Raw genomic sequence first — 11308 nt, 5'->3', positions numbered from 1 at the left:
TTTACTCACTCCATCCCCTAATGATAGACATTTAGGTTGTTTTCAGTCTTCGTTATTACAGACAAAGCTGCAATGAACAGTCTGGTACAAAGACATATCTGTGCAGATATAACTGAGGGGTACATTTCCAGAAGAGAAATGGCTGCATTTGAGATTTGTACCTCGAGTTTACTAGACATTGCTTAGGTTGTTTTCTGACTAGCTAAGATTGTATATAAAGTGGTGGAAGAATTGGTTGTCAACCCTCCATCCCTGCTCCCCAGGCTTTTTCAGCCAACTTTCCATTCTTGAGGAACTCCATGGGCTCCCCAGCTTCTGCTCACAAAACTGCAATAATGCTGCAATCACTCATATTGTGGTTTTAACTTTTCAAAGCCTTTTTCAGCCAACTTTTCATTCCACTTCAGCTGGGAGGAAGGCCAAACAGTTATGGTTAGATGAAAATACTGAGATCCAGAGGGGCTGCATGATGATGGCAAGTGGTACTGGCTCGGGTATGAGGAGTCTAGGGTTCAAGTCCAGCATCGAGGTCAGTCAGCCATGTAGCCTTGGGCTTCAGTTGAAGCGTTTGGATGGATGGTCACCAAGCCCTTCTCCATCAAGGGTGTGATCTGATGACTGTCCAAGTCCTGCAGTTGTCTTGGAGACAAACGGGACATGGCCATTCTCAACTGGCTGGCTGTTGAGGATGTGCTGAGCCAGATGTTGGGTCTCCCATTGTACGATGGCTGCGGGCAGTACCACCATCCTGATGTGGCTCCTGTAGAGGCAGCAGAGGGTCTCTCTTTCTTCTGGGTCTGGTGCATGCTCTCAGACTCCTGAAGGGCATTTCCTGTGGGGGGTATTGTACTGCAGTCAGGGAGACACAGCAGAGGCTGGAGGAGATGGGGTTGGCCCTGGTTACTAGGAAAGAGGGCCCCCCATGCAACCTCTTTCAGAAGCGCTGAGGGAAGAACCCCTCTGCCCCATTAATGCCCCTATAATTTATGTCATCTGAACCCATAAAACCAACGCATCTCCAGTGTCTGGTTCTCCAGATGGCCATGGGGGCCTAATCAAAGCCAGGCCCCTGCTGGCCTCATCCTCTCATTCCTCTGTTAATAGCCTTCAGCTATCCCCGCTTTCGGGTCCCCTTAACTCCTTCATCCCCAGCTTCCTCCTCCTCCCCAGGATCTCTGTTCTGAGCCCTTTCAATGCCCTGGACTAGGTCCACACAGAGGAGGCCACCCCAGTCAATTTCTTGGGAGAATCGCTAGATTGTGATCAGGAAGCCTGCGGCCACCACTGACTTGCTCTGTGGCTTTGGGACAGTCATTTGACCTAGCCCCCGTTTCCCTATTTTTGGCAAGCAACATTTTTATTGCAATAAAGAGTTTGCAAGATGTTTTTCACCTACATGGTCTCATTGGAACTTCCAAAAGGAGGTAATTAACCCCCTTCTAATGACCCTCACAGGGGAACACTCACGGCAGCATGGGCTGCGGAGAAGAGGAAGCAGCACAGATGTCCACAGTTACCAAGCCAGGCTGGGGAGGGGCCCCGCGCGGGTGGCAAGAGCCCCTCTCTCCAGGCAGGTCAATGCCCCCGCATGGGAGGGCGTGGGATCTCCCCACAGCTATGTCGCCGTGAATATCATGAACTGAGGCGCTGGCTGAGACTCCTGACAACAGTGTGGGGCAACTATGGATAGGCAGAGAGGACGCCACGTGGAAAGCGGCACTTTTGTTCCAAGCCACTCCGCTGACCCCAACAAGGCAGGGGGTGCAGGTCAGTGACAGCCCTCAGCTTCCCAGAGGAGTCAGAGCCTGTCCCCACTGAAGACAAGACAGGCGCAAACAGGACCCCCAGGAGCAGGAGGGCCTCAGCCAGTAGCCCGGGCCTCGGGTGGCTGGTGAGCAGTGGCGTGGAGACACCCTGTGGTGAGATTGAGGAACCACAGTTCGTGGACAAGCCAAATGAGGGACAGGTCATTAGGAGGGACAAGTTAGCGTTACGTGTTGGGTGAGGGTAAAGTTACTAAGCTGCGCGTGCTGTGCGTCGGGGGAGGCTGGCAACAAGAGCTGACGTTCACTGTGCCTGTAGCAGTGTGCCCTCTAACCCTCACAGCCACCCTATGAGATGGATGCCACCATTCCTTCAATTTTACAGATGAGAAAACTGAGTCAGAGAAATAAAGGAACTGGCCCAAGGTCGCACACTCAGAAGATGGCGGAGCCAGGATTTGAACCCAGGCGATCTGACTCCATAACCCATGCTCACCACCATTGCCCCTGACAGCCTGCATAAAGGATAGGGCAGTTGGGCTAGACAGAAAGTAGTGTAATGGGGTCCACAGAGGGACAGTTGGGGCAGGGAAGGGAGCTCCAGGTTCCGATGAGTAGTTAGGGCTTAGGGAGATGGAGGCAGGTGGTGAGGAAACCCAGTGTGCTGGGGGCTCCTTGGGAGAGGCAGAGAGCCTTGGTCAGAGGGTTGGCTGGAAGTTGTGACCTCTCCACGAGAGCAGAGCGCTATCTGCGGGCAAGGTACGCCGGTGTGCCAAGAATGGGTTGCATCTGTGTGGTCAAGACAGAGCTCCCCGCCCCCCCCCCCCCACGCTCCATCCTCCAGAGGGCCCAGGGGGTTCCGGGGTGTCAGCGCCCCTTCCCCAGCCAGGCCTCTGTTAGGAGCAGCCATTGCCTGTCTTCACTGTGCCGAGGGGGCAGCGTGGTTTCCCGCGAGCCGAGCTGTGAGAAAGCGAGGGAGCTCTGCCTGCGGGTCGCCCAGCGCCCGCGTCCTCCCAGGCACAGGAGCTCGGCACTGCGGACGCCACTTCCACAGGGCGGCCCCTCCGCCTCTCCTAGCCCTTCCGCCTAGGGCTGCTATTGACGGTGGGGCTAGGCCTGACCGTCAGGGCAGACTCTCTGTTCACCAAGCTCTGGGAATCTCCCGAGAAGCTCATCCGATCCAGTCGGCATCCCGGCGCCCGCTGCCTTCCACAGGCTGCACGGTTCTGGGCAGGGGCCCCTCGCGGATCCCAGATCCCTCCCGAGGAAGTAGTAAGCGCCCACCGCAGAGGGCGCCTGCGAGCATTAGATGTGCTCGTCTGCTCATCCCGCAAGTCTTTGCCGAGTGCCCGCTCTGTGCCAGGCAGTGCTTGGTGTGGGGATGGGAAATGAACTAATAAACACGGTGCCGACGCGCAAAGAGGGGAAGTGGCCGGGGCCAGGGCCAGGGCCAGGGAAACGGACCCAGGGCCAGAAACCGGGATTAGCAACGAACAGGGCTCGGCACGGAGCCCGGCACCGAGCACGCCGCCGGCACACGCTCCCTGGGCCTCCCTCTAGAGCCAGAACGGCCCGGTCGGACGGGGATTTCACCGCGGCCCTCTGCCGCTCAAAGGGAGCCCGAGGGTGGACGTAAAGCCCGGGCCAGCGTTGGCCGTGAAACACGCCTTTATGGGGAGCGGAAGCAGCCATCAAAGCCGAGCTAGCCGGGGCAGGCCAGGGAACGCTGAGAGCGCGGGGGCCGCGCGCTTCCCACCGCCCCCACTGCCCGGGCGGCCGCGCCTCTCCGCCTGGCCACACTGGGGCGCGCTCTCGCCCCGCGCCTCAGGCCCCCACCTCCGCGCACCCTCCTCGCCTCACCGCCCCCACCCCGTGCCCGTCCCGCGCCTCGACTGCGCCCCCTCCGCGCCTCAAGCCACCCCCTCCGCGCCTCATGCCCCCACCTCCGCGCCCCAACTGCGCCTCCTCCGCGCCTCACGCCCCCACCTCCGCGCACCCTCCTGGCCTCACCGCCCCCACCCCGTGCCCGTTCCGCGCCTCACGCCCCCACCTCCGCGCCCCAACTGCGCCCCCTCGGCGTCCCTTTGGCGGGTCTTTCGCTCGCATCCTGCGGGCATTCGCGGTGGAGAGAAGGACGACTCCGCTCATGCAGCGCGTCAGCTGGAGCTGGCTCCCTCGGTGCGCTTCCCAGGTGCGCCGGTGCCGCTCGGCTGAGTCGTTCACGACCTAAGCGCTCTCTATGCGCTGGGGTCCCAGGGTGCCGCGACCGGGCCAGACTTTGGAGGGTTTGGACCGTCGACCGTCTCAAGGCCTGGGTCTCTCTCCTGAAGGGACTGAGGTTGGGCAGGGTGTGATGATGGAAGAGGGAATTTATGTTCGGAAAGATCCCTCTGGCTGCTGGGTAGAGGGTGACTTGGGGTGAGCTGGAGTTACTCTACGGAGAGCAGTGGGGAGACTGCTGAGAAGTCCAGGAGGTGATGGTGACAGGGTCACGCAAGTGCAAACTCCAGTGCGTTACACATATATGTGGGACTCGGGCGCTGGTCCAGCCCCTCCTGACTCCCGGAAGCCTCCTCAGGTCATCACTTGATGGACCGAAGACCGTCTTCCTTCTCGGAGGTCCCTTCCCCACCCCAGGTGTTCCCAGCCTGAGGCTCTCACCAGATCTGCCACATCATGGGTAAGCTGTGACCATCACCACCACCACTATGTCCACAGCCAATGTAGAGACGCCAGTCGGGTGCCTGGCTGGACTCCACGTCAGGCCCTCTAAAGGGAGCAGCCCCGAGCGTGTGTATGTGGGGGCTGGGGTCACCGCAATCTGTAGTCCGTTCACTGCTTTCAGACCTCGAAGCTTGCTTCTGTCTGTAGAATCAGAGGCAGTCTGTCTTCGAGGAACTGACTCATGATAAACTTCCAGGAGACTGAAGAAGAAACCATAACGTCAGCGCAGTTTGAAAGGTTCTCGCAGAGCTGTTGTGAGACACCCTTACAAATACTTGGCAGACATGTGCTAGAACGGTGCCCGCACCAAGCGTGTTAGCTGTGACTGTGATGAATGGAAAGGGTCTCCAATATGCGGGTCTGCCAAACATGGTGCTTCTCTGGGATGCTGACTAGGTCTCCAGGCTCCTCAGTGGGCTTGGATTCAGAACAAATGATGGTTCCTCCATCCTTGTAAAGTGTCACCGGAAGTTCTCAGGGAGACCCCATGAAGTCCCCTGTCCTCCAACAGAACATGCCTCCTGGTGCGGGAAGTGTCCCTGTTCGCTGTAGGGCTCTCCTAGAACTGCTGGATCTCATAGAAACATTCCGTCTTTGGCCGGGCGCGGTGGCTCAAGCCTGTAATCCCAGCACTTTGGGAGGCTGAGGCGGGTGGATCACGAGGTCAAGAGATCGAGACCATCCTGGTCAACATGATGAAACCCCGTCTCTACTCAAAATACAAAAAATTAGCTGGGCATGGTGGCGCGTGCCTATAATCCCAGCTACTCGGGAGGCTGAGGCAGGAGAATTGCCTGAACCCAGGAGGCGGAGGTTGCGGTGAGCCGAGATCGCGCTATTGCACTCCAGTCTGGGTAACAAGAGCGAAACTCCGTCTCAAAAAAAAAAAAAAAGAAACATTCCGTCTTTTTCTGGCTTCCTGCCAACCCTCGCTTTTTGATTACCCCAGCTTTTCTCCAAACAGGGCTCAAAGGCTTGGGCTTCTCATTTCCAGCTATGATCACAGACCAGTCCTGCCTCTTTATATACGCCCTTGTCGCTGTGACTAAACTTGGACGATTCCAAATCTTTTCAGCTTCAAACTTACAGTCTCTTGGGCCACCTCTATACCCTTCCTGTGTGGGTTTCACTACCTAGTTTAACTCTCAGAGAATTACCCCAGAGGCTTCCATCTGCCCTGGTTGCTGGCAATAACCTCTGTGCCTATGTGGCCAGCTTCACCATCTGCCATCCTCACCAGTCACTGATAACAACTAGGAGGACTCATATTTGTGCAGTTTACAAAGCATAGATGCTCCTCTGACCTTCAGAACAATACCATACTACTGTGAATTATCATTCAACTACACACATAAGAAACTGATGTTTGGAGTGATTATTAGAATTGTATCGGGTCTCATGATGATTATGCAGCAGATTCAGGACCAAACTCAGCACTCATGGCCCAAGATCCTGTTTACAGTACCCTCTCTGCCTCTGTAGTACAAGTGGTAATCAACTGCCAGCTGTGTCCAGGGTGCTGGCAGCGTTGCTATCACTACCACGAGTCTCACTCAGCATCTGTGCGGCCAGCAGCCACCGCCATGCCCCAGCAGTTGTCTGACAATGAAGGAAAAGGCAAGTGCAGTTTGTGAATGGACAGTAAGATGTTCACACTTCACACACGATCCAGGGTAAATCTGCTTGAGCGGTGAGAAAAGAGAAGAAGACAGAGACATTTAAAGACAGAAAAAAATCAGAGGAGCACCTGCCCCATCAATCAACGATAGCAAGACTTAGATATTAAAGCTGATTATTAGCCACAAGACACTGAATCAGTCACACTGGTTCTCTGGGCCTCAGTTTCCTACTGTGTAAAAGGGACAATAAAATTCTGGCTTTCAGTAATGGAAGAATAGCTTTATTGTACTAACTGTTCCTCCTTCCTGCTCTCCTCCCCAAGCAGCCACCAGCAGCACAGAACAATTATCAAATCTAGACAAAATATTATTAAAAACCCATTTACTTGAAGACATTGGAGAATAATTAAATGCATAAACTGAAACGATGTCCATCCATGAAAAATGAACTGCGAAGAATGAGACTTACGAGCTTGCAGCCTTTTTCCGAGGGCATGCCATCTGGGTGGGTTCTTTGGCAGAAGCTGCAGACTTACTAGTTTGAAGTGTCAGGGTAGAGCAATCAGAAAATTGGGAATGCTGAAAGGGAGGGAACCACAGAGGGCGTGAACCTTAAAAATCTAATGTAAAATCTGCTCAAATTCTTGGTTGGTTGCTAAGCTATGAAGCTGAACTGTCAAGGCATGAGGTAGACCCCAGGCAGCCTGGCAAAAAAAAAAAAAAAAAAAAAAAAAAAAGCAGCAGCTAGAAGCTGAAAGAACTGAGCAAAGGTTTCAAATGTTGCTCACCACAGGAGAGGCAGAGTTTGGAGTTTCAGTCTAATCAAGTTAACTAACAGCTGCTGTAGAAATTACTCTTCTAGCTAAAAGCAGAACTATTATTTGACCCAGCAATCCCATTACCGAGTATATACCCAGGGGAATAGAAATTATTCTACCATAAAGACACGTGCACATGAATGTTAATTGCAGCACTATTCACAATAGCACTGTGATGGAGTCAACCTAAATGCCTATCAATGACAGTTTGGACAAAGAAAACATGGTACATTATATTGTGGAATACTATGCAGCCATAAAAATGAAAAAGATCAGGTCTTTTTTGGGAATGTGGATGGAGCTGAAGGCTATTATCCTTAGCAAACTAATGCAGGAACAGAAAACCAAATACCGCATGTTCTCGCTTCTAAGTGGGAACTCAATGAGGAGAATTTATGAGCACAAGGAAAGAACAGACACTGGGGTCTATTTGAGAGGGAGGATGGGAGGAGAGAGATGATCAGAAAAGATAAGTCTTGGGTACTGGGCTTAATACCTGGGTAATGAAATAATATGTACAACAAACCCTATGACACGTGTTTGTCTATGCAACAAACCTTCGCATGTACCCCCAAACCTAAAAGTTAAAAAGGAAAAAAATTACTCTTCAAAGAAATATGACAGAATCCAGAGTCTCTACTATATATCATTCATAATGTCCAGTATCTAATCAGAACTCACAGACTTGCAAAATAACAGAACATGGCCCATACTCATTTAAAAAGCATTCAGTTGACCCCAACCCTGAGATGATCCAGATGTTGCAATTAGCAAAGATTTTAAAGCAGCTCTTATAAACATTTGAGAATGTAAAGAAAAATATATGGATTATGAATGAACAGATGGCAAACATCAGCAGAAAAATAATCCTATGATAAAAGAACCAAATGGAAATTCTAGAGCCAAAAACGACCAAGAAATAATATAAAAAGTTCACTAGATGGGTTTAACAGCAGATTGGAGATGGCAGGCAAAAGAATTAGTGAACTTGTAGATAGACCAATAAAAACCATCTTACCCCAAGAACAAAGAAAAAAAATTTAAAGAAAAATGAAGAGCACTTCAGAAGTCTGTGGGACATCAAGCAGTCTACGATGAGTATCACTGCAGTTAAAAAGGAAAGGAGGAAAAAGAAAATGAGCCAGACAGATGTTTAAAGAAATGATGACCCAAACTTCATAAATTAAGTGAAGGACATTAATTTAGCAATTCAAAAAGTTCAGTGAACCCCAGGCAAAGTAAGTACCTAGAAAACCATATCTGGGCACCTGAGGTTCAAGCTGCTGGCATCCAGAGATAAAGAGAATATATTGAAAGCATCCAGAGAAGAACAGTGTTACAGATCATGATCAGCTTATCAACACAATGGTGCAGCATCTTGAAAATGCTGAAAGGAAAAAGCAAAACAAAACCCTGCCAAGCCAGAATTCTATATTCAGCAAAATGTTTTTAAACATGAAGACCAAGTAAATATATTTTAAGATAAAAATGAAGAGAATTCATTAGATGCACAACTACACTACAAAAAATGTTAAAGGAAGTTTTTCAGGCTGAAGGGAAATGGCACCAGATGGTAGCTCAGATTTGCCAGAAAAATAAAGTCCATCAGACATGATAAATATGTGGGTAAATATAAAAGACAACACACTTATCATATTTTCTTATCTTAAATTCTTTAAAAGACATATGGCTGTTTAAAGAAAGAATTATAACACTGTAGCAAGGGGTTTATAACCTATGTAAATTAATATATCTGACAAAAGCAGAGCAAAGTATGGGGGTAAATGTAAGTGGATTTTTTCCTGCTGCAAGATTCCTACATTTTATGTAAAGTACAATATTAATTGTAAGTACATTGTGGTAAATTAAGATGCATGTTATAATACCTGGGACAACTCCTAAAATGCAAAGAAAAGTAGATAAGAAAGATAATAAAAGAATCAAATAAAATAGTTGGAAATATTTGATTAATTTCAAAGAAGTCTGGAGAGGAAGAACAAATGAATGAGAGAGCATGTGAAATAAATAGATAAATAGAAAACAAATAGGAAATGACAGAGCTAAACTCAAATTTATTTATATTGTATCAAATGTGATTTGACAAATTACTGATAAAATGATGAATTAAACGCTTTAATTAAAAGGAGTAGACTATCAAAATGGACAATGAAGCAGGACCTAGGTATGTGCTGACTATATGAGATGCATATTAAATACAAAAAACACAAATAGGTTGAAAGTAAAAGGATGAATAAAGATATGCAATTTGTGGGCCAGGCAAGGTGGCTCAAGCCTGTAATCCCAGCACTTTGGGAGGCCAAGGCAGGTGAATCAATCACGAGGCCAGGAGTTCGAGACCAGCCTGACCAACATGGTGAAACCCCATCTCTACTAAAAATACAAAAATTAGCTGGGTATGGTGGCGTGCATCTGTAATCCCAGCTACTCAGGAGGCTGAGGTGGGAGAATTGCTTGAACCTGGGAGGGAAGTTTGCAGTGAGCTGAGATTGCACCACTGCACTCCAGCCTGGGTGACATAGAAAGACTCTATCTCAAAAAAAAAAAAAAAAAAAAAAAAAAAAAAAGATGTACTATTTGTAATGGTATATTTTAGTTTTATGTTTCAATTTGGCTTGACTATAGTACCCAATTATTCAATTAAATACTCATCTAGGTGTTGGCATGAAGGTATATTGTAGATGTTATTAATGTCTATAATCAGTTGACTTAAAGAATGTTATCCTTAATAATCTGAGTAGGTCTCATCCAATCAGTGGAACGCCTTAAGAGCAAAATTGAGGTTTCCCAGAGAAAGAACTTCCGCCTGTGGACTGACTACAGCCTCAGCTCCTGCTAGAGAGTTTCCAGCCTCCCAGCCTCCCCTACTCTACAGATTTCAGATTTGCCAACCCCTTCAGTCACATAAGCCAATTCCTCAAAATTCTCTTTCTCTGAACACACGCGCGCGCACAAACACACACACACACACACACACACACATCCTATATATCTATAGAAATATAGATATCCAGTAGATTCTGTTTCTCTGGTAGAACACTGACTGATGATACACCATCTAAATAGAACTCATCAAAAAGCTAGAGTTGCTATATTAATATCAGACAAATTGAACTTTAAGACAAAGAGTATTACCAGAAATTAAAGGCATACTTCATAATGATTAAAAGATAAATATGTAAAGGAAGCATAATAATTAGAAATATGTACTAAAATCTAATAGTAATTAGTTATAATTTTAATAATCTGTACTAAATCAAATAACAGGACTTCAAAATGAAGCAAAAACTGATAGAAAAAATAAATATAAAAATTTATAAGCATAGTTGCAGATTTTATCTACAACTCAAATATTGAAAGCATAATTAGACAAAAATTCAGTTAGAATATAGAGTATTTGAATGACACTATTCCTTGACTGAATTGACATTTATGGAATACTACACATAACTGCTGAATACATATTTTCCCTACAAGTGTCCATGGAACATTCACCAAGATGAATCATATGCTGGGTAAAATAACAAATCTCAATGAATTTCAAAAGATTAAAATATTATAAAGTGTTTTCTAACCAAGATGGAATGAAATTTAAAATTAATAAGATATTTAGAAATGAAATAAAATATTAGTGTGCTGTGTTTTTGTTATTTAGTTCAAAATATTTTAAAATTTCTCTTTTGGTTTTTCTTTGATTCTTGAGTTATTTGAAGCTGTATTATTTAATTTCAAACTGAATCCAACAATATATAAAAAGGGTTATATACCTGACTAATTGAGGTTTATGCATTTTATATTTGTAAATCAGTTATTATAAATTCATATTATTATCTCAGTAAGTGCCCAAAAAGCATTTGACAAAACCCCATTCATTCATGATAAAAATTCTCAGAAAACTAGAAAAGTGACTTTCTTAATCTGACAAAGAGCATCTATTAAAAACCTACAGCTAAAATCATCCTTACTGGTGAAAAACTGAATACTTTCCCCATAAATCAGGAAAAGAGCCAGGATGTCTACTTTTACTACTTCTATTTAACAATGTATTGGAGATCACGGCCACTGCAATAAGGCAAGACAAATAAATCAAAGACATAAATACTGAAAATGAAGTAAAACAGTATGTATTCATAAATGACATGATAGTTTATGTGGCTAAAAACATTATTAGGAGTAATAAGTGAATTTAGTAAGATTGGAGGATACCAGGTCAATACAAATACATTGCATTTCTACATATTAGCAATTGGAAAAACAATTGGAAAAGGAAAAATTCTAATTACAATACCATTGTAAATAACAAAATACTTAGAAAAGTCTTTTACAAAAATACACAAGAACTGTGCACTGTAAATTATAAGACGTT

The 11308-nt window shown here is 46.6% G+C and overlaps 1 pseudogene; it reads right to left on the bottom strand.

The window, feature by feature from the left end:
• Positions 1–530: 530 nt before the first annotated feature.
• On the bottom strand, positions 531–3455 carry LOC128929057 (uncharacterized; annotated as a pseudogene).
• Between the last annotated feature and the right edge of the window lie 7853 nt (positions 3456–11308).

Source organism: Callithrix jacchus, chromosome 10, assembly GCF_049354715.1.
Source record: "Callithrix jacchus isolate 240 chromosome 10, calJac240_pri, whole genome shotgun sequence".
Taxonomy (NCBI): Eukaryota; Metazoa; Chordata; class Mammalia; order Primates; family Cebidae; genus Callithrix; species Callithrix jacchus.
The sequence above is the reverse complement of the archived record's forward strand: the minus strand, read 5'-3'. Positions and strand labels throughout refer to the sequence as shown.